Raw genomic sequence first — 25,743 nt, forward strand, 5'->3', positions numbered from 1 at the left:
AAAGCTGCAAAGATATGAAGATGAAAACATTTGGAATATATGACAAAGATTCACTACTGCTAAATGTAATATTTTAATTGTTGTAAAACAGAGACTCACATGTAAGACTTGCATGATAAAGACACAAAAAGTAGCAATTCCCTTGACCACATTTCTGTGTTCACTTAAAACTTCATGAATACCATTATTATTACTCATAAGCATTTAATGTTAATTAAAAAGTTTTAAGAGATCCAGAATGATAGTACAGTTCTATCCTTAGAACACTATATAGTCCCCTGAACCTGCCCAGGAGTGATTCCTGGGAGCTGATCCAGGAGGAAGCCCTAATCACTGCTGGGTGTGGCCAAAACACAACCTCCCCACAAAAAAATCTCCCACTTCTAATTACTTCTTCCAATAAAAATCTTGGGTTGAAGAGACAGTACAGGGGTTTAGGCACTTCTCTTGCACATGGCCAATCCTGAGTTTGACACCCAGCACCAAATATGGTTCCCTGAGTATCACCAGGAGTGATCCCTGAGCATGAGCCAAGATTAAGCCCTGAGCACAGTTGAGTCTGACCCAAAGGCAAGCAAACAAAACCAGAATGGATGCATCTTCTCCCATATTTTTGGGGACTGATAGAGAATGCCAACAGTTCATCAGAGCTTCAGACATCAACAAGGGAAAGTCTGCTACCCAGAAGACAAATCTCTGGCACAGCAGTAGACACTGACCCCTATTCTGTAAAACCCACAGTGTAAGGATTTCTGCTCCTTCAAATAAACACTGGGACAAGTCAATGAGGAACCAACTATATTAGTAAGCAACCTGAGTATAGACCATACTTAGTTCCTATTCTGAGGAGAATATAACATCATTCTCCAAGTTGATGTGAGACAAAAATAGATCTAAAAATACCTGGAATATTCAAGTACAATCTTAAGAAGTTTAAATGGAGATTAAAATAGAATATTAACTCAGGTTGATATATGCTACACTCAAAATCCAGCCTCCTTGGAATATGAAAATATATTTTGTATGTTCTCCCAATAGGGTGCAGTAAATTTTGAGCAACTTATGACCAGGAAGTCAGTACATTCTCGTTAGAGCACATTTTTACATTGGACTGACACGATCAAATGATTATATATGTCCCACCAGCTATTCCAGAAGGATTTTCTATAACTGAAATAGATTTCTAATTACTTTTTGTGTCTTGGTGGGTCCGTTGTTGTTGTTGTTGTTATTGCTTTGGGGACCACACCCAGCAATGCTCAGTGCTTACTACTGGCTCTGTATGCAAAGATCACTCCAGGAAGTGCTCAAGGACCATATGCAGTGCTATGAATCGACCAGGGTAGATTCATGCAAGACAGGTGCCTTAATCCCTGTTCAATCTCTTTAGCCCTGATGAAGGTTTCTAACTGCAATTTGCTACCAAAACTGTTCCCACCTTGAGCCTTATGGATGTCAGAGTTCAGAATGTTATCTCCAATTACTCCATTATTATGTTAGGCTACAAGCAATCTCTCAGATTTTCTCAGTAAATATTTGAGTTGATTCTGGGGAGAGAAATTGTATAACTTTCTTGTGATTTACTATCACCTTGACCAAAACAAGAATTTCATTGGAAGATATAGGACTACCATGGATTACCTTTAATAAAACCCTTTTGCCCATAGAGGCAGGCTGAGGGGTGGTAGGGAAATTGGGGACATTAGTGGAGAAAAGTGGACAACAGAAAAGGGACTGGTGATGGAACATTGTATACCTGAAACTCAATGATGAATAAGTGTAATTCATGATTTAGTAAACAAATAACATTTAAAAATAAACCCTAGTGCTCAAAGAAAAAATCCCAATCTTCCCCTGTAGTCAAAGAAATAGAATATTTCATAAATACTCCTTTTATCACTATGTACTTAAAAGTTGCTGAATCTCAGACTTAAGTGTGTATAGCACAAATCTGAATAAGTATAAAATTTCATACTCCCATGTCTAAGATTCAGTCAGTAGATTTGGGGAGGGACCCAAGAATGTCTGCACTTAGCTATTTTTTCCATTTGGTAATAGTATAGCTTACCCAAAAGCACTATTTGTCAACAACATTGCTAACCAATGGAAAACAGCATGCCATAGACACAGTGAGTTTCTAACATTCTACCAGTCTTTTGTCCTTCCACAGTCTTTAGAAAACTGAATGAAGTAGTCCACAGAAATTTTTACACGAACTGTTCCAAGAAAAATGAGTTAACCTCTTTCTTGTGTACTAAAAAAAACTACCTAGTCAAAATCTAGTGAATCTCTTCTTTGAAGACAAAATTAGTGACTTTCATTTAATATAACATTTAAAATAACCTGAAGGTTTTAATATGCATTGTAGTAAAGAGGTAAGTTCCATACATTTAATATTTTCAGTGTTTTTCACTGTCTATTTTCCATCCTATCTAAGAGTTGAACTTTGGTAGCAAGGGACCTTAAATGTCAAAGAAAATCCTAGTTAAAGCTCTACATTTTCAGTGTCATCATTAATGACTTCTGTTATCATTGCTGACATGAACTTATGAACTACTAAACTAAGCTTGACTTAATTCATATTAATCAAGATGTCAGATAGGAGTACTTACCCTATCTCCCATTTGACTTTTAGGTCTCATGTTTTCTTCCCTTATAAAAGGTGCCATACTATCAGTTGAAGATTGAGCAATGGCTCAAAGTCAAGTGGTTAAATCAATTAAAGCTGTCCTTGGATGTTTAAGAATACAACGTTCAACTTATCACCTAGAAAAAAGTGTATCATTGGAGAAGTAACCCTAGCAGAGGAGACGAGAGAAGGCCATTAATGGTAAACAGAAGAGGGCAGGAAAGAGTGAAAGATGTGAAGGTGGTAACAGAAGGAAGAAGGAAAGAAGAAAGTACCGCTGGATTATTAAAACACCATTATTAGATTGATGCTTAAAATATTGTATAGAACCTAAAAATCCATAGAATTTTATTAACAGCATAACCCAGTAAGTCACAACCTATGCAACCCTACTCCCACCATATGTAACATGTGAAGATATTATTAAGAATTATGATATAAATAGATTTAAATTATGTTTAACCACTTAGAGAGGCAGTAAAGAAAATCATGTTTAACTATAGTAACAGAAATTTCCTAAAAATTTTGAAAGGAATATTGAAAGGAAGACAAGATGGTATCCCTATAGAAATGTTTACCATGAGACAATCAGTGGATCTCCTTAGGTTAAAATTTACAATTTGTTTCTGTTTATAATAGGATCATAAATCTATTATTGCCTGAATGTCTTTTTACTATGTATTACCCATATTATAAAGTACTGTGCTAATAGTTTTAATTTAAACATATTTTCTGCAAATTTTCTATTAACTGATCCATGAATAAATATACATGGGACTCTTTAAAAAAAAGAAATGTGTAATCCCCAAAGAATTTTTGAATATGTTATTTCCTATTTTCTTTATTCTAGCTGTTTCTGAAAAACTGAACATTTATAACCATTTCCCATATTTCTCATCTGATAAGATAGGGTGTTATTTAAAAAAAGAAATATCAACAAGGCTATAAAGTTTTTAGAAAAAGAAAATTGATAATTGTCTTCTTTCTTTCATTTCAATTTTTTCTTGTAATGCCAGAAATGTAACCGAGGGCTTCACATGTGAGAGGCAAGTGCTGCTGAGCTTCATCTTGGACCCAAATGACTTTTGCTTGTTTTTTTTTTTTCTTTTTGGGTCACGCCTAGCGATGCACAGGGGTTACTCCTGGCTCTGCACTCAGGAATTACCCCTGGCCGTGCTCAGGGGACCATATGGGATGCTGGGATTTGAACCCGGGTCAGCCGCATGCAAGGCAAACGCCCTACCCGCTGTGCTATCTCTCCAGCCCCCTTTTGCTTGTTTTTTGTTTTGTTTTGTTTTGTTTTGTTTTGTTTTGTTTTGTTTTGATGCAGTCTTTTAGTCACATCTGGCTCTCTGCTCAGGGGTCACTGAGGTTGTTCCAGTAACTATATGCAGTGCCGAGGATCAAACTGGGAATCAAACCAGGGTCAGATACATGCAAGGCAATTGTCTTAACCACTGTACTATCTCGTTGGACCCCAATTGTCTTATTTCTAAAGAGACTTTCATATACCGATGAAGAAAATGCCACTCTGTGACTTGATACTAATTGAGACCAGGATGTGAACGTCACTGATTCTCCACTATCACTTTCACTAATAATTTTGCTTTTTCCCATCCTAGGTCCTCTAGTTTCTGTTAATCTTATCCACACTTAGAGCTAGAAGTAGGCCACATCAATACTATAATGATGATGCAATCTCTTATCATCCACCTTCTCATGTTTAACTCACTTGGCAAAAACCACTGTTGCCCACAGATCCTCTCATTTATATCAACACTGCATCCAGAGAACACTGTCGTGAATATGATAGCACCACCATGTCATTTTTCTTAAACTGAATACTTCTGATCTTTCTAGCAGGATGTAAGTCCTTTGAAGTCAGGCACTCTCTTACATTACTGTCAGCTTCCTCACAGCATCTGGGAAAATGCCAAGACCAGAAAGAATGCTGAATGAGTCCTCAGAAAATCAAAGTCCTCAAATGGTGGCCAATTCTAGGCTCCCTAATCTCAGACTTACATATTGTTATTGAAGATGGACTATTGTTTACAAGTACTGTGATGAGTCTTCAAGTGAACATAGCAGAGTGATGATGTGATGCAAACTGAAACTGCCCAGATTTTGGTGGATGGTCTCAGCGCTCACATGAGTTCTCTGGACTTGATCCCTACAGTTAAACCCAATGTATCATCATAACACATCCATCAGTGCACACATAGAAAACACCAGAGTTTCCAGTGGGTTTTGTTGGGTATTTCTTTAGAAGTCCATTTATAGTTCTTATAGATGTACAACTGAAAATACTTACCTCATATATGGTAGATTACTGACAACTATTATAAAGTAATGCCTCATTTCTTTTTATAAATCACTTGATGAGTACAAGACAGAGTGTCTTAAAATCAAGATAATTAAAGCAGGTGAATGTATATGAAATAGCCTAGAGATTCAAACTGACAGAGGCGAAAGGATATAGAAAATAGACATAGATTCCCTTTCACATCTTAGATTCAAAACTTATTTGAAAAAAAAGTCATTCAATCTATAAAATTTTTATTTTAATACTTAGAGCTCAGATCCATGAAAGCACTGGGAAACAAGTGGCTTTCATTATTTCCAAAAGCATTTATGTGCCTAAGGATTAAAGAAATTGATTCTAATTTATTTAGGTGCCTCTCCAAACATAAATGATAAAGCATCCTGTATGTGTTCATTTCTTTCTAAGTATGCATTAATAGTGAAGACTTGTACAGTGTCCCTGAAAGATTTGTATCATTTTCTTCTAAAAAAGAATTTTAGGCATGTTAAAGAATTCTTGCTATTTCACCCAAAAAGCCAGCCACATGGTCATTAAAATTTTCTGTGGCATTTAAACTTAATATGACTAAGACGTGGTTATAAAATAAAATAACACTCCATATTGGGAAACCTTTTAAAAAGCTGAATGAACCTTTTTATTCTACATACATCAGACTCTTAATGGCTTTTCAACAGTTTAGACCATTTTGTGAAATTGCCACAGCTGCTTCACATTAGAAGTGAGGTTTTGTTATAAAAGAGAGCGTACAAGCTGCTAAGTCAAACTCCATCGCCCCAAAGTCCATTTTGTTATTTATTCCTTCTGGGTCTTATGGTTTGTTTTGTTTTCTACTTAATGAAGTCTTTCCAGGAATTTTCTAAAGTAGAAACAAAAAAGAAATCGATCTTACGTTCTCTCCAATGAAAATGCTCCAACAACTCAATTATTTATTGAGTGTTTAATCATACCTGGCAATAGACCTATTAAAATATCAAAATATATCCTCAGAACTTCTGAAATTCCAATTGTCATTTCCGTGAAATTGTAGAAACAAGAAAAATATTCCAGTACAGATACATTGTTTTGTAAAAGAGGAGAAATTAATACTGAATATGCTTTTCTTTCCTTTTCAAACTCAAAATTAAAAATAAATAAATAAACTTTAACAAAACTGGTTTTATTACTTGGTACTCAGAACATTGCTTTGAAGTGGGTACATAGTAACTATAAGTATGATCACTTAACAAGTAGAAAACTTAGGGAAGCCCTTATTTAGTTTTTTTGTAGACCACATAGATTTCACATTTGAAGCCAAGGAAAACCTTTACAATAGCTTAATGCAGCCTCAACAAGACCTTCATGGTCTTGTTACTTCCTGAGGCCCTACCTTATAAAAAAGAGCTACCTATTTTTAACATAGATTAGCTCAATTTTAATTTCAATTAAAATTATAAAAAGATAAATTCTTCTTGGTACTGTTACAAAATCCTTATTGGTATCTCTCCTTAAATATTAAATTAAACTATCTTTCAAATATTACTAAAATTAAAAGAGTGAGTAATTTTGAGAGAAAGTAGAAATTTGTTAAATTCCATGGACCTTAGGCTTGGAAGAAGCCTGCGAAGTGGTAATCAGCAATTAATGATGCAAATGTATTCCTTCACTTCTTTTCCCAAAGAAACTATGGCAGTGGCCAGCATTGATAACAGTATCTAAATTCAACTACCATAATTCCTTTTTTAACTTTTTAAAACAATTCTCACTCTTTTAAAAAATCATAGATCAGAATATCTACACATAGGTAAAGGACCAATAATTTGAAAATTACACATCTTAGATAGGAATGTCAAAGATTTTGATTAGCATTCACTGTTTTATCCAGTAACCAGTGGATTAATACATAGCCAACCAAGTGGTATTTGTAGTTTGACTCCAGTTTTATATATAAGAAAAATAAATTTCTTCAGTAGAAGAAAATTAAGTTAAAAAAATTTAATGTGTTTAGGATTATCTGAACTTATCACTTAAATCTAATACATGAACATATCTATCAACAATTTTGGAATATATTAGTCATGCAGATAAGGTGTGGTAGAACTGGGCAAAGAGAAAAGAAAGATGAGAAGGGAAAAAGATAGGAGGAAAAAAATCTCATTGATTATCAGACACTTACTTTAAAGTATCATGTCAATATTGCCTCAGAATGGAAAAGTTTGTGGTTTGCTTATATTTATATTTGATTCATTCAAATTTTACCTATTTTATTATTCTTTTATCAAATATTTAAATTTTCTATGTAAGCTGTGATGACACTCTTGCATATATACATAAATACATTCTTTCTGTAAGTAATATTTGCGTATGGACAAAACAGCACTTATATATGTAACATCCAAAATTCCTTGGAGTGAAACTTAACATTTTTCTTTTTCTTTCTCTTTCTTTCTTTTTTTTTTTTTTTTTTTGATCATACCTTACAGTTCTCAGGGCTCACTCCTAGCTCTGAGCTCAGGAATTACTCCTGGTGGGCTAGGGGACCATATGGGATGCCAGGGATTGAATGCTAGTCAGCTGTGTGTAAGATGCCCTACCCACTGTACTATGGCTCTGGTTCCTTAAAATTCTTTTTTTTAGGGTGGTTTATTTTCTAAATCACAATGCAACAATTTTATTCATAAAAAGTCCAATAAGCCAGTTCTAAATTTAGTTATTCAGTTCTACTTAAATGCTCTTTGAAGTCTTAGAAATAATTTGACTACAGAATATATTTTGCTTTTGAAAATTCTAGCTTTAAACATTAAACAAGTGTGTGAGGGGCTGGAGTGATAGCACAGCGGGTAGGGCGTTTGCCTTGCACGCGGCCAACCCGGGTTCGAATCCCAGCATCCCATATGGTCCCCTGAGCACCGCCAGGGGTAATTCCTGAGTGCAGAGCCAGGAGTAACCCCTGTGCATCGCCAGGTGTGACCCAAAAAGCAAAAAAAAAAAAAAAAAAAAAAAAAACAAGTGTGTGATTGTAATTGGCATTTTTATTCAGCATATGCAACATCATAGTATGACTTAACTTTTATAGGAATAAATTTTCTGTAAATTAATTATAATAGAATGATATTTCTACAAAATTATACTTTTATAAATGATAAAAATTAAGTAGCAATTCTATGGTTTGGCACTAATAATTCATCCTTTCTATTATCTTTACAATATCCCTAATTATCCACAAAAAGTTATATGTTTTAAGATAAGTATTTTAAGTCAAGTCAAAACAGTTTTGGAAAGACAAGAGCTCATATTTACTATCCAAGTTATCAAGAAAATAAATATTTTGGAATATTCAAATCAATATTAGTAGTCTCAGTTGGATTATTTATAAGCAAGTTTCAATGAAAATAATTATAGTAATTGTTAAAATCTAGTCAAGTATAAAAATATTTTGATAAATAATTAAGAATTATTTTAATCCTACACAGGTTGCTTATATTTATGGTGATTGGCAAACTTTTTGCTCTCTTTATAAATAAAAATTTTAACAAGTAGTTCCTGTGATAAAAACAGTTTGTACTTTCTAGATGCTCTTAAATATGTAAAGACAAGTACATTTCATTATTTATGAGCTTTTATGTACTGATATGGATGCTTGTATATTTTCTATTAACTTTCCATTTCTTCAAATACGGGAAAATGATGTTCTTGATTAAATGCCATGATATTTAGGGCCTTGGTATTTATATGTGAAATAAGAACAAGCTTACGTTATCAAACTGTTCTCTAGTATAAAAAGAAATATAAAATGAATAAAGAGGAGCCGGATGTCTTGAATGAAACATTTACCATGAGCCAAAGAAACCTCTTCTGCTTGCAAAATAAATTATAAACCACATTTATTTATCTGTTGCCATTAAAACCTTTGAGTCATTTTCTAAGTTTCCTTGTTATTACATATATATTAAAGTATACAAGCCTTTTATTTATTTATTTATTTTTGCTTTTTGGGTCACACCCAGCAATGCTCAAGGGTTACTCCTGGCTCTGCACTTAGGAATTACTCCTGGCGGTGCTCGAGGGACCATATGGGATGCTGGGAATCGAACCCGGGTCGGCCACGTGCAAGGCAAATGCCCTACCCGCTGTGCTATCACTCCAGCCCCAAAGTATACAAGTCTTAAGTGGACAACACAATGATTTTTGCCTATATATTAAGATTTTCACATTGACATCTCATATATAAATGATGAACTGTACAGACAGAAGTATACCACAACTCAAATTAAAAACACAATTTTCAATACCTTAGAAACTACCTCACACCTGACAACTAATATGTTTTTCTGATTTTTTTGTTGTTGTTAACTCTGTTAGCACCACCACTTGCTGGTGAGTCTCCACTACGTTACTTCTGGGAAACCTATTTGTTCCCCTTCCTTTGCGCCTCCCCCACCCAAACTTGGCACTCTCACATTCGTGTTCTAGTATCCAAGGTTTGTTATTGATTGATAATGTCCAAACCCTTGATTTGTTTTATAACAATTAAGATAAATAAGATCATACTACAGTTTTCCTTCTGCCTCTGGCTTTCATTACTCAATTTGATACTTTCTGATTCTATTCAAGTTCCTCAAACTGCATGATTCATTTTTTTTCTAGTGATTGCATTGTATCCCATTGTGTATACGTGCAATAACCTTTTCATCCATTTAGCTGTTCTTGGACATTTGAGTGGCCTCTATTCCTGGCTATTCTAAAAGCAGCAAAAAACACAAGTGTACATATATCTTTTCAAGTTAATGTTTCCATGCTTGAGGGATGGGGAATGATACCCGAAATACTACTTCTTTTTTCTATTATGAGTAAATGAAGATCCACAGCAATTATTTTTTAATAATTGCCAATAAAACATAAGTGTCACATTTGGTTTAAACTATTCTTAAATCCACTGTGTTTAACATAATCAATTATGACAAGATATGTTTCATTGTTACTGGCACATTTTTATTACACACCTCCACATCTTTTTTGTATTTATTGGCCACTTTATTTCGATCTTGAGATAGTACTAGAAAAAAGGAATATGATGTGAATATAAATTTTATTTTATTGACAATATCTGTGAGTCTTTAATGTAATAACGTTTATACCATCAGAACCCTGAAGTGAACCAAATCTTTTTCTTTCTATCTTTTTTAGATAGCTGGTGTGTACTAATTTTCAAGACAAGCATTAACACTTGAAGCATGAGTAAATTCCCCAATTTAAATGTTCTCAGTCAAAAGTTAAGTTTTTTAACTTTTAAAAATAAAGCATAGTTAATATTTTCTGATTATTATCATAAAGAGTATTAAATTTATTTCCATGTAAGTAAAACTAATGAATCCATGTGCTTGGAAAATTCCTTAGTTAAACAGGGGTTGGGAAACAAAGGGATTTTAAGTGGTAACTGTCTGATAATATTCTGAGGTTAATTTTTACTTTACACAAAACATATGGCTTCTAAGAAGTTCATAGACATCCATACCTGAAACTGTCCAGTTAATTCAATTTTCACTTACTATTAGATAAGTAGTAAGTTACCTAATCTTGTCTTCTACATCATCAGATGTTTGGAAACTTCTTTCTTGTATTCACATCTTAACTTCCTTTTCATTTTCTTATATGTAGTAAGGTAACTTTTTTTTCCTTTGGATTTTCCAAATTCCAAGGTAATTTGGTTCCCTTGATGCTTATCATCTGAAAATATTAACAAAGACAATCACAATAAAACCACAACCATTTATTCAAGTTTTATGTGCCAGATATGCCGAGAATAAGTACCTTACTTGGGTTTCCTCATGTTATCTTTCACCTGAGACATGTTAAAAGAGGTTGTAAAGATTGAATAATTTAGCAAACAGCATAGATCAAATAGCAAAGCTGTGTTTCAAACCCAGATCTGAAGAACCCAAGTCATATTGTCATATTCACAGGACACTAGTTTACACCTTTATAAGCCGTGCCCATATCACTCTAGATGTGCCTAAATGTGCCCAACTCCTTTCATATATTCTAGTTAGTGATTATACTATTCATTGTGTTCTGGGCCCAGCATATCCATTTGTCAGTAGCACTGTAGCACTGTCCCTGTTGTTCATCGATTTTCTGGAGCGGGCACCAGTAACGTCTCCACTGTGAGACTTATTGTTACTGTTTTTGGCATATCGAATACGACACGGGTAGCTTGCCAGGCTCTGCTGTGTGGGTGAGATACTCTCAGTAGCTTACCGGGCTCTTCGAAAGGGACAGAGGAATCGAACCTGGGTTGGCCACGTGCAAGGCAAACACCCTGCCTGCTGTGCTATCACTCCAGTCCATCCATTTGTCAGTATTCCAACAAAATATCATTACCCAGAAGAAAACACAGTGTCCAAGTCTAGGCCAGGTGAAAAATAAATACTATGACCTTCTTTTCCTCAGATATAAACATTTCAAGCAATGCAGACTGATGTGGTTTACAATACTATTAATGTCAGGGTTCCATGCGCACAACGCTTCAGCACCACACCCTACACCAGAGTGTCTGCTTCCCTCGACCATTGTCTCAGCTTCCCCTCTTCCATCACGCCACCAGTCCATGGAAAGCTCAGTTATATAGAAGAGTTCTCAGGTTCTGTTGCAATTTGCCACAGTTTTCCCTGATGGTTTATCTTTATATCCCACATATGAGAGCAGTCATTCTGTGTCTATCCCTCACTTTCTTTCTGACTTACTTCACTCATTATGCGGGTCCGTCTATGTAATGGTAAATTGCATTATTTCATCTTTTCCTTTTCTTTTCCATTATAGTTTATGCTATAGCATTACCCTGGTGTTTGATTGTTCTGGCACTGATGTAGAAAGATGCTGTCCACCCTTCTACTGGAGTGCCTTTGACCTTCCCCACATATCTATGTCCAGTTGGTTTCCAAGTTCTTTCCTCTCACTACTGCCCCCATGATTTTTTTAATTGAGAGTTATAGCTTTGGTACATACGGTTACTTTCTTTAGCATCACCCAGGTGCACTAGACCTTCCACTGACATTCTAAAAATTAAATACATTGAAGCCCAAGAGATAGTGCAGTGGTAGGATAATTGCCTTGCAACACAGCCAAGCTGGGTTCAATCCATCTGTATCTCATATGGTCCCCCAAGCGCACCATGAGTGATACCCTGAGAGCAGAGTCAGGAGTAAGCTTGAGCGCTGCTGGGTGTGGCCCAAAGACCTTCAAAAATAAAGCATTAGACACATTAACAAGTGTTTAAAAATCTCTTGTATTTTGTGAAGTATAGAATTACATCACATGAGGCTGACACACAAGGACAGTAGATACAAGGACCAGAAGGATTGCCCCATATCTGGAAGACTACTTCATGAGCAAAGGAGAGAAGGCAGATGGAATAGAGAAGGGATCACTAAGAAAATGATGGCTGGAGGAATCAGTCGGGATGGGAGATGCAATGCCGAAAGTAGATAACAGACCAAACATTGACCTCTCAGTGTCTGTGTTGCAAGCCATAACACTCAAAAGGAGAGAGAGAGTATGGGGAATATTGTCTGCCATGGAGACAGGGGAGGGTGGGAAAGGGGGACAATACCGGGGATATTGGTGGTGGGGAATGTGTTCTTGTAGAGGGATTGGTGTTTGATCATTGTGTGATTATAACCCAAACATGAAAGCTTGTAACTATCTCACAGTGGTTCAATAAAATTATAAATAAATAAATAAACAAATGAACAAATAAATAAATAAATCTCTTCTATAAGTTCTGCTGTTTAGTCACCTTGGCTCAATTGATGACCCGCTAAGTCCAACCATATTGTTCATGCAAACTTTCATTAAATTTTGTACTGTCTATAACAACCTACTAACACCTTTAAAGTTATTTTGTAACTAGATGCATTGAAACTAGTAGGAAATGTCTGAGAGGCCGCTCATAGTGGTGTTCAATAGTTGGCAAGCGTCACAGTCAGTAGTGCTATGGGGTGAGTGGTGCCATGGACCCCTCAGATGCATGGACAACTTGACTACTAAAATGCCTTTTCCCTTCCAAACCAAGAAAAATTGGCATATAAAAACATCCCATTCTTCATTTCAAGCCCAGAAAATAGATTTGTGTGTGTGATTTTCTACACATTTTATGCTTCAAAATTCACTGAGACACAAAATTAAATCTGTGCTGAGTTTTTCCACTGTAAAACCCCACTCTTGGACAGAGTTGCCATTGAAAAGGGTATGAACAGAGCACAGAATTAGAAGCCACAGACAAAAACTTTAGAATAATTTGGTACAACTGAAGGGAAATTTTTCCAAATTATAATGAGAAATAGATATTATTAAACACCCAATGTGTGCTAACTAGTTTAAATATATAACAATTTAGTTATCTTTTTTTAACGAATTACATTAAGCATGACATTCTAAGGTTCAGGAAAACATCATTGAAATATACAGATGTGTTTACTATCTTAATTTCATCACTGAAAGTTCAATTCTATCTTTCACCTTTTGCCCTTATTTGCCTGGCAAGCCTCGTAACCACTTCTGGTAACGACTAATTGATCTATAGTTGAAACATTTATTTTTATGGCAAAAGTTCATTGGTGGAGTAGTAATCTTATATAAAAAAAAATTCTTGTCTTCTCAAGTTGATGAGACAAGAATTTAAAAATTCAATTGCTGAGTTTCAAGCAGCATTCTCTTTCATGAGAAACACACTATATTTCAAGTATTAAGATAAGATATCAAGTATCAAGATTAAGATATCTTTTTTAAATTGGGGGTAACTCCTAACTGTCTCAGGGCTTGCTCCTGGCTCTACACTAAGGGATCACTCCTGGTGAGACTGAGGGGACCTTATGGGGCACTGGGAAGAGAACCCAGGTCAGCTGTGTGCAAGGCAAGTGCCTTCCCCCCTGTACTATCTCTCCGGCCCCTAAAATTTTTTTCAGGTGAACTAACCCAATTAATTATTCTAAAAGTTGACTATTTTCATAGGGGTTGCTAATTTCTTTGAAAGCAAAAGAAAATAAAATATATATACATATATATATATCATAAGAGGTATTCCCATAATGTCACCTTATTATTTATAGCAGTTTAAAGGAATGCTTATTTCTATTTTTGACTTAGATTTTCTTATAGTACAGTTATGTATGTGTGCCTTTGCACTATGTGTGTATGCTTTTCTTCCCTATTCTGTTCAAGACTCTGTGACACAAAACTACCATAAGCTTATCTAAACCAACACCAATTGGTTTCTCACAGTTCTAGAGTCTAGGCTGTAAGTTCAAGGTACCAGTAGATTCAGAATCTGGTGAAAACTGTTTCATGTCTATATTCAACTGTGTTTTGCTGTTTCTTCTCATGGGAGAGGAAAGTCAGCTTCAGGGACATCTTGTATGGAGTAGTAATCCCATCCTTGTGGGTTCTGTTCTCATGAGGAGTCATCTCTCCAAGCCCCACTACTAATCCTGTCATCTTGTGGCTTAGATTCAACATGTGACTAATATGTATAATAAAATTATGAGAGAAAAAATAGGCCTTTTACCCACCTGTTGCTGATGTAAAACTTATTTGGATAAAAAAAAAGTTAACGTTAAATTACTATGCTACTAGAAAGCTTATGGTTTGACTGTATTTCACAATGGGGCCATAGGAAGTGTTTCACAAATTCCCATCACTGATCTTCCTGGATTCAGCAAGAATCCAGAAGAGCCGAAGGTGGGATTAAAAAAAAAATCTTTTTCCTTTTGACTTTTGGGCTCCACCCAACACTGCTCAGGGCTCACTTCTGGCTCTGCACTCAGGAATCACTTCAGGAAGTGTTTAAGGAACCATATGGATGTGGGGAGGAAAGCCCTGGAAAGCCACATTTAAGGGAAGCTTCTACCTGCTGTACTATCACTTGGCTCCCAGAACAAAAATTATTTTTTTAAGTTTCAGAGTCAAAAGAGAAGACTGACTTTGAAACAGATGACATTTATCTACTGTTGCTCTGGGAATGATAAGATGATCCCAACGACATGGCGGTAGGTCAAGAAAACAAGTAAAACCATTAGGAGCTTGTGATCTCCAAGCTGGGCACTCGATTAGAAGGTTCTAGTAGAGAATGCCTTGTAAAGCACTCAGTCTTACTGGTACATTTGAGAACAATTATTTTAAGGAGTTTCAGCTTTTATTATTGCCCATTATTAATAGGTGTAATTCGCACCCATTACCACAGCCAGCCCTTTAGCATCATCTCAGTAAGTGTACTTTGCGTTTGTCCTAGAGAATTGGGCTGTGAGAGTTACAGTGGTAGGACATGCTGGCATTTCAGGAAAAGAAAAAGCATCCATGGGGAGGCCAGTAGAACTTCATAAAAGGGGAGGAGTCTCTCAAGAGCAGAACAGAAGTACAGATCAGAAAAAGTACAGTTAGTATGAATCTGTAAAGCAGCTCCATGCACTGAGCGCCATTAAATATTTATGATAAAGAAATGAAATAAAGGCTAAAGGACCTACTGCCTATTGTCAAATGCAAGCATAACTCAAAGGGTAGCAATCTGTACATGATGGGGAAATGTATCTCTCCAATTAGCCAAGAATCAAACATCATATACGTCATCTTACAGTAGTTAATGATCATGATAAAGCTTGGAAATACATATTTAAATTGTTTCAAAAATTAGAAGGTGCTATAGGTTTGTGTCGGGATGGGGTTTGTAAAAAGTGGTGAGGAATAAGGTATACTTCAAGAGATACCAAGTGAAATTTGGAAGATGGCAAAACCAATTACGATGCTCGGAAACATTTAGTAATCCAAGATAAAAAATAAATACAACACACCAACATACAAAATAATAGTTTGTGTAACTGAGACATCATTTGCCAAATTGCTTTAGATCATATAGAAGGAAATATGATAGCTTGTGCAGAGTATACTGCTGCCATAGAGGCAGGCTGGGTGGAGAAAAAAAGTTATGTCTCAGCGTATTGTACTGTTCTGTTGCTGGCCCGCAAGCTTCTCACTTGACTAGGCATGGACAAGATTTATAAAGCCCAAGTGGAGGTCACTGGATGAAGATGACATGGAAAGCATTGGTGGACAAGCTGGTGCCTTTACCTGCTATTTGCATGCAGGATTTGCCAGAACTATTACTGGAAATGAAGTTTTGGGGGTCCTGAAAGGAGCTACAAATGGAGGCTTGTCTATTTTTCACAGTGCCAAACAATTACCTGGTTATGAATCGGAAAGTCTCGTTTGCCAAAGCATAAAAAATCAGATGGGCCAGACACGTAATGCGATTCAGAGACTACCGCTGGACTAGAGCTGTTACCGACTGGATTCCACGGGACGTCAGAAGACCTTGTGGCCGCCCACCAACTAGATGGTCAGATTTCTTCGTCAAATCCATGAATGAACCATTTGAGGCTCTTCCTGTTCCTGGAGCAAGCAGATATCATTGGGCTGCTCTAGCACGCGACAGGGACAAATAGCGACATTACTGGCGCCCGCTCGAGCAAATCGAAGATCAAAGGGATGACAGGTGATACAAGTGATATAAGTGATGAATCGTAAAATAAAGAACCTAATGCTAAAGTATATTGGAAACAAATTATGGTCAGAACATTGCAGAATATATGCATTACCTAATGGAAGAAGATGAAGAAGCTTACAAAAAAACCGTTTTCTCAATATCTAAAGAACAATATAACTCCAGACATGATGGAGAAGATAAAGAAGAAAGCTCATTTGGCTATGCAGAACAATCTTCTCTAGGAGAAAAGAAAATCTAAGACAGAAGTTAAAGAAAAGAGGTGGAAGAGTCTCAAAATGTCTCTCACCCAAAAGAAAAATCAGGAAGTCGAGAAAAAAAATTTCCTCAGAGCTCTGGAGCTAAAATCAAACTGATTTTTTTATAGAGAATTTATTCAAAGGTTAATAAACCTGGGGCTGGAGTGATAGCACAGCAGGTAGGGCGTTTGCCTTGCACGCAGCCACCCCGGGTTCGATTCCCAGCATCCCATATGGTCCCCTGAGCACGGCCAGGGGTAATTCCTGAGTGCAGAGCCAGGAGTGACCCCTGAGCATTGCTGGGTGTGACCCAAAAAAGCAAAAATAAAAAACCACAAAGATTAATAAGTCTATTGACCAAGCCAAAAATTAAAAAAAAGTGAGAAGGTAAGTTCCTCCCCCATGTACAATTTGACTGCAAAATACTAACTTCAAGTTTTAAATGGAGTTACATGATGCAAATGCTTCTGTTTTGTCTTTAAGCCATATTGTTTTCCCAAGTGTTAAATGGGCTATATTAAAAAGTAATCAAGATCCCTGTGTATTTTTTAAAGTATTCATCCAGGAGGTGGGGAGGGTGTGATAGGAGGAATACTGAGGATATAGGTGTTGGGAAATGTACACTGGAGGAATGGGTGTCGGAGCATTGTATGATTAAACCCAATCATGAAAGCTTTTAACTGTTATCTCACGTTGATTTAATTCAAAAAGAAAGGACTCAGGGAGAGTATTAATGACAAGGTGTTCTGGGGATACCATAAAGAAGATGATGTTGTTTATGGAAAGGATTGGGACATTCCATTCTCATAGTCTGGAATTCTCACTCGTTGGACCGATATAAATTACAGGCCACAAATCTAGGTTTTTAGGGTGATATTATGACACACACTTTGACTTTTCTTATCCTCAAATAAATCTGACCAACTGAAACAGGGACTCCGATAATTATTACAGGACAGAAAGTGAACTCTTGGACACTCTGCGCATTTTTTTAGAGAAAACAAAGGACACCTGGATGAGGTCTCGCTGTTTCCAAGATGATTGCAACATTGGCAACAAGGTTAAATGTGACGATTTTCATGACTTCGGTGACTGCTGGCATGGAGATAAGTGTAGCCTCAGATGTTAGCACAGCACACTGAAGGAAAAGCCCACTTTTTGCCAAGGTAATGAAAATGTTGAAGGTCTGCCAGGGTTAATTAATAACACAGTGAGGAGACCCTGTTCACCAATGGTCACTTGGAGGTAAACCAAGAACTGCGTGAGTGAAGCTGGGCTGCCTGCCATAATGGCCGTCTCATACACTGCAATTATGGGGTGCACAGAGTCAACAAAAATATTTGGTCTTGACCTGTTTGGACTAAAAGCCTCTCTTCTTTCTTCTAGATGCCTGACTTGAGTACAGAAAAATAGAGTCCCCAAATGTCCTAACTTTGCACCTCAACCATATCCCGGCTCTGTCTGCAATCTTTCTATTGCCTTTTTCTTAGATCTGGTGCTCCACTGTCTCCAATACATCAGGAGAATGGCTTCATCAGCATCTTATCCTCAAATCCAGAAGAAGTCACGTAAATAGACACATTTTTAAATGATTTGCCCCCCAAACAAATGACTCACAATTTCTCCCTCCTTACTTGTTATGCTCTGCACTGTGATAACTCAGTGTCTACTGACTCCAAATGCTTCTTCAGCATTGTATCAAGAGTAACTGTGTCCTCATGTACATAAGAGAGTAGAAAGTTCTTCTGGAAAAGATAATTTTTGAAAGCTTAAACAATGCCTGAGTTTAAAATTTTTAAAATAGGTTTCGTACTGTTATAAAGATTTCAAAAGCTTTCTCAAATAGACAGCAACAGAGGAAAACTTTCAAAATGTGCAAGGGAGGGAAACTTTCCAAAGGACTAGATACTCACTTTGTTGGTCAACAAGCACAGTTCCTTTCCCTTAAAAAAGGACAAATAAATCAAGAAGAGGTTCACATTCCAATTTTTATCTAAGAGGACTTAAAAGTGATCTGAAGATCATTTTAAAAAATCTCTGGTAAAATATTTTAGTTTCATGAGGGAAAGTGAAAAACAAATTAATTTATATATATATGTATATATAAAATAAAAGACTTACTAAACCCTCTACTATAATTTTGCTTTTTTATTTTGTTTTTAATTTTTTTGTTTTATTGAATCACCTTGAAAAAGAGGTTATTATTATTATTATTATTATTTAGAGGTTATTATTATTATTACAAAGCTGTTCATGATTGGGTTTCTGTTTTTTTAAAATTTTTTTTAATTTTATTGAATTATCGTGAGATAGTTACAAGCTTTTATGTTTGGGTTACAATCACACAATGATCAAACACCCATCCCTCCACCAGTGCACATTCCCCACCACCAATATCTTGGGTGTACCCCCCCTTTCCCACCCTCCCCCTGCCTCTAAGGCAGACAATATTCCCCATACTCTCTCTCTACTTTTGGGCATTATAGCTTGAAACACAGACACTGAAAAGTCATCATGTTTGGTCCATTATCTACTTTCGGTGTGCACCATGATTGGGTTTCAGTCATACATACAATGTTCCAATACCCATCCCTCCACCAGTATAATTTCTCAGCACCAATGTCCCAGTTTCACTCCCACCCCCTCAAACACCCCCTATCCCCCAGCTCCTCTCTATGGCAGGCACCTCTTTTCTCTCTCTCTCCTCCCCATCTCTCTCTCTCTCTCTCTCTCTCTCTCTCTCTCTCTCACACACACACACACACACACATTTTAGGCATTATGGCTTAATTTTGCTTTCTTTTGAGGTTGTTTGTTCAGAAAATTCCAATTAATGGAGATAACCAGGATTACTATTAGGCTGGTGAGACACTATCTTTGACTGCAAAATTCAAGAGGGTGCCAGAAAGACTTAGTAGACATAATAAACAACAGCACTGTTGTTCATCAATTTGCTCGAGCGGGCATCAGTACCATCTCCATTGTGAGACTTGTTACTGTTTTGGGCACATCGAATATGCCACAGGTATCTGGCCAGGCTCTGCTGTGTGGTCGGATACTCTCGGTAGCTTGCCGGGATCTCCCAGAGGGAGGGCAGAATTGAACCTGGGTCTTCCTCGTGCAAGGCAAACACCCTACCGGCTGTGCTATCACTCCAGTCCTATAAGCAATATTTATATTTAATATCTTTGTAAGCCAAATTGAATGCAAAGTTTTATAAAGAACAAAATATCAAAAAATTAAATACAGACAGGATCAATTCGTTAGCATGAGCTGAAAAATAAAAGTGGATGAAATTATTTGGTATAAATTAGAGTGGTTCATCTAATCTTCATCAATAACTTTTTTTCTCAAATAATTAAAAATCTCATTATTGGGGCTGGAGCGATAGTATAGTGGGTAGGGTGTTTGCCTTGCACGTGGCCAACCCGGGTTCAATTTCCAGCATCTATATGGTCCCCTGAGCACCGCCAGGAGTAATTCCTTAGTGCAAAGCCAGGAGTAACCCCTGTGCATTGCCAGGTGTGACTCAAAAAGCAAAAAAAATAAAAAATAAAAATAAAAATCTCATTATTATGTATGTCAACAATCTCACATCTAGGTAAACTAAAATGAATATCTCAAAATCTTATCTACACTGCCATGTCTACTTGAGCATTATAGCAATAGTCTGAATATGGCAACAGCATACACATCCTTCAATGAATGAATGATAAAGAAAATGTAGCATATAAAATGAAAGACATATTTTTATGGTGGGATATAATTACTTTTTTCAAAGGAGAATTTTTGCTTTTTGCATCAATATTAATGAAACTAGAGGATGTGAAATGAATTGGACACATAAAGACAAATATTGCATTATCTCACTTCCATGTGGGGAGAATAAGTCAAACTCACAAAAACTAATAATAGTAAAGTGTTTTCCATGCAGAATCGGGACTGGTTTGCCAAAGAATACAAGAAATCACTTATAGAATTGATAAATTCTGGATACATCATTAATGTACAACATAGTGACCATGGTTAATAATATATTGTTAAATTTATTAATAATATAATTTAATATATTAAATTTTCTACAAATCTACATTTTAATTATTCTAAACATAAAAATGTTTTACTTGATCATCTCTTGATTGTGATGATCATTTCACAATGTTTTGTGAAATACATATATCATGGATATCAAATTATCATGTATGCTTTAAATACATTACAGTTTTATTTGTCAATGAGAACTCAATAAAGCTACAAAAGGAAAAAAACAAAAACAAGATCTGTCCTGTACTGTCCCTACTAGTCAAGATTTTTTCTTGCCCTTAGCCAATCAGATTGTAGACAATGATTATATTAGATCAGAGATTTCCAATTTTATTTGTAAAATGTATTACATAAAGATTAGAAGGAGTGTCTCAACTATAGAACAAGTTGTGTGCAATCAGGGAGAAGAAAATAATGGCTTTACAACATCAGAATCTTCTTTAAAGAAGAACATACCCTCCATTTTAAAAAAGCACCTTTCGGGTAGTAAGATGTGCAGTCAACATGTGATCGATTTGTTTGGAATAAGATGAAAACCAAATGCTTCATCAATACAGAGTGTATAATATTCAAGATATCCAGTCAGTCTGAAGGAGAAAGACATAAAGGGTAAAAAGATGGTGAGCTAGTATACCACGAAGAAAGTTATGAAAATTCTTGGTGCTTTAAGGATTTTTAGGAATGGTGTCTGGCTGATAGATTACACCAAGGTTTGGAGCATGTGCTTTGCATATGGAAGTCCTGGGTGCAGTTGCTGGTCCCCTGAGTATAACCAGGAATAACCTCAAAGCTCTGGGCTGGGAGCAGCTTGAGCAATGCTGAGTGTAGCCCCCGAACAAACAAACAACAATACAGTTGTAAGATTAAATATATCTACTGTTGTTTTTTGTTAATTGTATGAGGTTGTGCTACCCCTTGGTACTAACTGCTACGCAGAGTGGCATTAAGTCTTCAGAGAAGTTGACTACATATGAATCCTTGAGAAACAGAAATGGAGAAAATCCAGATACTCACATTTGTCACAGGTAGCAAAACTGTACTCAGAAGCTAAACTGCTTGATCTCAGTTCTTTCTGTCTGGTTTATCAAATAGTTTATAGACTTGAGAGAGTTAATCATTATGCATCTGTGGGAGAATAAGTAGAGAATAAATAGAAAAATCTTTTTGGTGAGGGACATGGTGAGTCTTGTGCACATTTACAGGTGCTTAAAAAATATGAAAAAGAAAATTTAATAAATATATCTGAATCTCTGCTTACTCATATGTAAAAGAAAACAGGATAAAAAGGATTATATATATGTGTGTGCCTATTTTATGTTATTTAATATGTCATAACAGAAATTCAAGATAATCAAGTGAAAATAATTACACTATAGAGACAATAAGATCAATTTAAATTATATACATGTCAAATACTTAAAGAATTTCTCATTTTTGTTCAATGTTTTTACTCTTGGTAGTAAGTAAATAAATATTGTAAAAATCATTTAAAATATTTAGTGTGTGTACAGAGACTTTTTCTGTTACTAGAATTCTAATTTTAAAATTTCTATAATAAAAACCATTTTCTATTTTTGAAAATGTTCCATGTGCACTGGAAAAGAATGTGTATTCTTTCTTTTTGGGGTGTAAGGCCCTGTATAGGTCTATTAGGCCTCTCTCTTCAATTTCTTCATTCAGAGTCAGTGTTTCCTTGTTGAGTTTTGTTCTTGTGGATCTATCTAGAGGCGATAAGGCCATATTGAAGTCTCCGACTACAATTGTGCTGTTAGTGATGTCCTCTTTGAAGTCTGTTAGGAGTCGTTTTAAATATTTAGCCGGTCGTTTGTTAGGAGCATATACGTTTAAGAGTGTGATTTCTTCCTGTTGTACATATCCCTTGATAAACAGAAAATGACCTTCGCTGTCCCTTTTGATCTTTTTCATCCTGAAATCTATGTTGTCGGATACCAGGATGGCCACTCCAGCTTTTTTAAGGGGGTTGTTTGCTTGGAGGATTGTTTTCCATCCTTTGACTTTGAGTCTATGTTTACTCTGTTTGTTCAGGTGTGTTTCTTGCAGGCAACAGAAAAAGACCTCAACATTAGACCACAAACCATAAGGTACATTGAAGACAAGGTCGGCGAAACCCTCCACGATATTGAAGATAAAGGTATCTTCAAAGGTGACACGGAACTAAGCAATCTAGTAAAAACAGAGATCAACAAATGGGACTACATTAAACTAAAAAGCTTCTGCACCGCAAGAGATACAGTGACCAGAATACAAAGACTATCCACAGAATGGGAAAGGATATTTACACAATACCCATCAGATAAGGGGTTGATATCAATGGTATATAAAGCACTGGTTGAACTCTACAAGAAGAAAACATCCAACCCCATCAAAAAATGGGGCGAAGAAATGAACAGAAACTTTACCAAGGAAGAAATACGAATGGCCAAAAGGCACATGAAAAAGTGCTCTGCATCACTAATCATCAGAGAGATGCAGATCAAAACAACTTTGAGATACCACCTCACACCACAGAGACTAGCACACATCCAAAAGAACAAAAGCAACCGCTGTTGGAGAGGATGTGGGGAGAAAGGGACCCTTCTTCACTGCTGGTGGGAATGCCGACTGGTTCAGCCCTTCTGGAAAACAATTTGGACGACTCTCAAAAAATTAGATATTGAATTCCCATTTGACCCAGCAATACCACTGCTGGGAATATATCCCAGAGAGGCAAAAAAGTACAATCGAAACAACATCTGCACATGTATGTTCATCGCAGCACTGTTTACAATAGCCAGAATCTGGAAAAAACCCGAATGCCCCAGAACGGATGACTGGTTGAGGAAACTTTGGTACATCTATACAATGGAATACTATGCAGCTGTTAGAAAAAAGGAGGTCAAGAATTTTGTAGTCAAGTGGATGGGCATGAAAAGTTTCATGCTGAGTGAAATGAGTCAGAAAGAGAGAGACAGACATAGAAAGATTGCACTCATCTATGGTATATAGAATAACAGAGTGGGAGACTAACACCCAAGAACTGTAGAAATAAGTACCAGGAGGTTGACTCCATGGCTTCGAGGCTGGCCTCACGTTCCAGGGAAAGGTCAACTCAGAGAAGCGATCACCAACTACATTGTAGTCGAAGGCCATGTGGGGGAAGGGAGTTGTGGGCTGAATGAGGGCTAGAGACTGAGCACACCGGCCACTCAACACCTTTATTGCAAACCACAACAGCTAATTAGAGAGAGAAAACAGAAGGGAATGCCTTGCCACAGTGGCAGGGTGGGGTGGGGGGGAGATGGGATTGGGGAGGGTGGGAGGGACACTGGGTTTACGGGTGGTGGAGAATGGGCACTGGTGAAGGGATGGGTTCCAAACTTTGTATGAGGGAAGTATAAGCACAAAAGTGTATAAATCTGTAACTGTACCCTCACGGTGATTCTCTAATTAAAAATAAATAAATTTAAAAAAAAAAGTGAGAGACAGACATAAAAAAAAAATTATTTCTTTTTCATAAGTCTGATCTACAGCAGTGCTAAATGGTAAAATTATAAGAGAAAACAACACAGGTAAGAGAAAGTTATGCCTTAACCTTTATTTCATAATCACTGTCTCACTGTATCACTGTCATCCCGTTGTTCATTGATTTATTCAAGCGGACACCAGTAATATCTCCATTCATCCAAGCCCTGAGATTTTAGCAGCCTCTCCTTGCTTGTTTTTCCCCAACGATTGGAGGCTCTCTTCAGATCGGGGGATGAGACCTAATATTGTTACTGTATTTGGCACTACCTCACTGACGCCATGCTCCAGGCTGTTTTCCACACCCTTGGGCCGAGCCTCACACATGAGTGAACATATTCTTGGACTGTGGGCACGCGACACATCATCATAAAGGGAAATATATATCTATGCATCTCAGAGAATACGGCAAGCTACCAAGAGTATCCCACCCGCACAGAAGAGCCTGGCAAGCTCCCCGTGGCATATCTGATATGCCAAATTATTTCATAATAGTTTTCTTATTGATTTACTGTTAAAAATCATGTGTAAATACCCCAAAGAATCAGAAATCATATTAAAGACCTTAATTAAACAATAATTTAAACTTATTTATCTTTTAAAATACTGTCTCATATCCCAATGAAAAATTTTGAAGCCAACATAGTAAAATATTTGGATGCTTAATGGTATATTGGGCTGGAGCAATAGCACAGCAGGTAGGGCATTTGCCTTGCACATGGCCGACCGGGTCTTATTCCTCTGTCCCTCTCGGACTGAAAGTATCCCACCCACACGGCAGAACCTGGCAATCTCCCCATGGTGTATTCTATATGCCAAAAGCAGAAACAACAAGTCTCACAATGGAGATGTTGCTGGTGCCTTCTCGAGCAAATCGATGAACAACGGGATGACAGTGCTACAGTGACAGTGCAATGGTATATTAGTGAATTTTGTGACTGCTCATAAATTAATCCTCAACTTTCCTCTAATTTCAGTTTTAAAAAATACTTTGTTATATAATTTTAAAAAGAAAAAGTATTTCTAACTTAAACAGTAACATTATATTTCTTTCCAGCTAACTTATTTTTATGCAGAAGCTCCACCCAGGTCATTTTTTTGCATAGGACAAAACATTTCATCGAAACTCATTTTTAAATGCAGTTTCCAATTTTCAAGACAAGATCTGGGGGTAACTTAAATAGCTAAGGTATTCATGCCTAGCATACATAAATCCACAAGTTTGATCCTATGCACCACACATTTCCCCAGCACTGCCGGGTATGGTCCTCATTGCCCTCCAGTATCACTGGCCCAAGCATCTCTGGTCTCTGAATTACTGAAAATGGACTCTATTAAAAATGATTATAAAAATTTTATACCTGGGCTGGAGAGATAGCACAGCGGGTAGGGCGTTTGCCTTGCACGTGGCCGACCCGGGTTCAAATCCCAGCATCCCATATGGTCCCCTGAGCATGGT

General features: G+C 36.6%; 1 pseudogene; it reads left to right on the forward strand.

Annotated features, from left to right (window-relative positions):
* The window catches only part of LOC101558603 (60S ribosomal protein L5-like), a 36,808-nt pseudogene extending 19,973 nt beyond the window's left edge, over positions 1 to 16,835 (forward strand).
* The last annotated feature ends 8,908 nt before the right edge of the window (positions 16,836 to 25,743 follow it).

This window comes from Sorex araneus, chromosome 1, assembly GCF_027595985.1.
Source record: "Sorex araneus isolate mSorAra2 chromosome 1, mSorAra2.pri, whole genome shotgun sequence".
Classification (NCBI taxonomy): domain Eukaryota; kingdom Metazoa; phylum Chordata; class Mammalia; order Eulipotyphla; family Soricidae; genus Sorex; species Sorex araneus.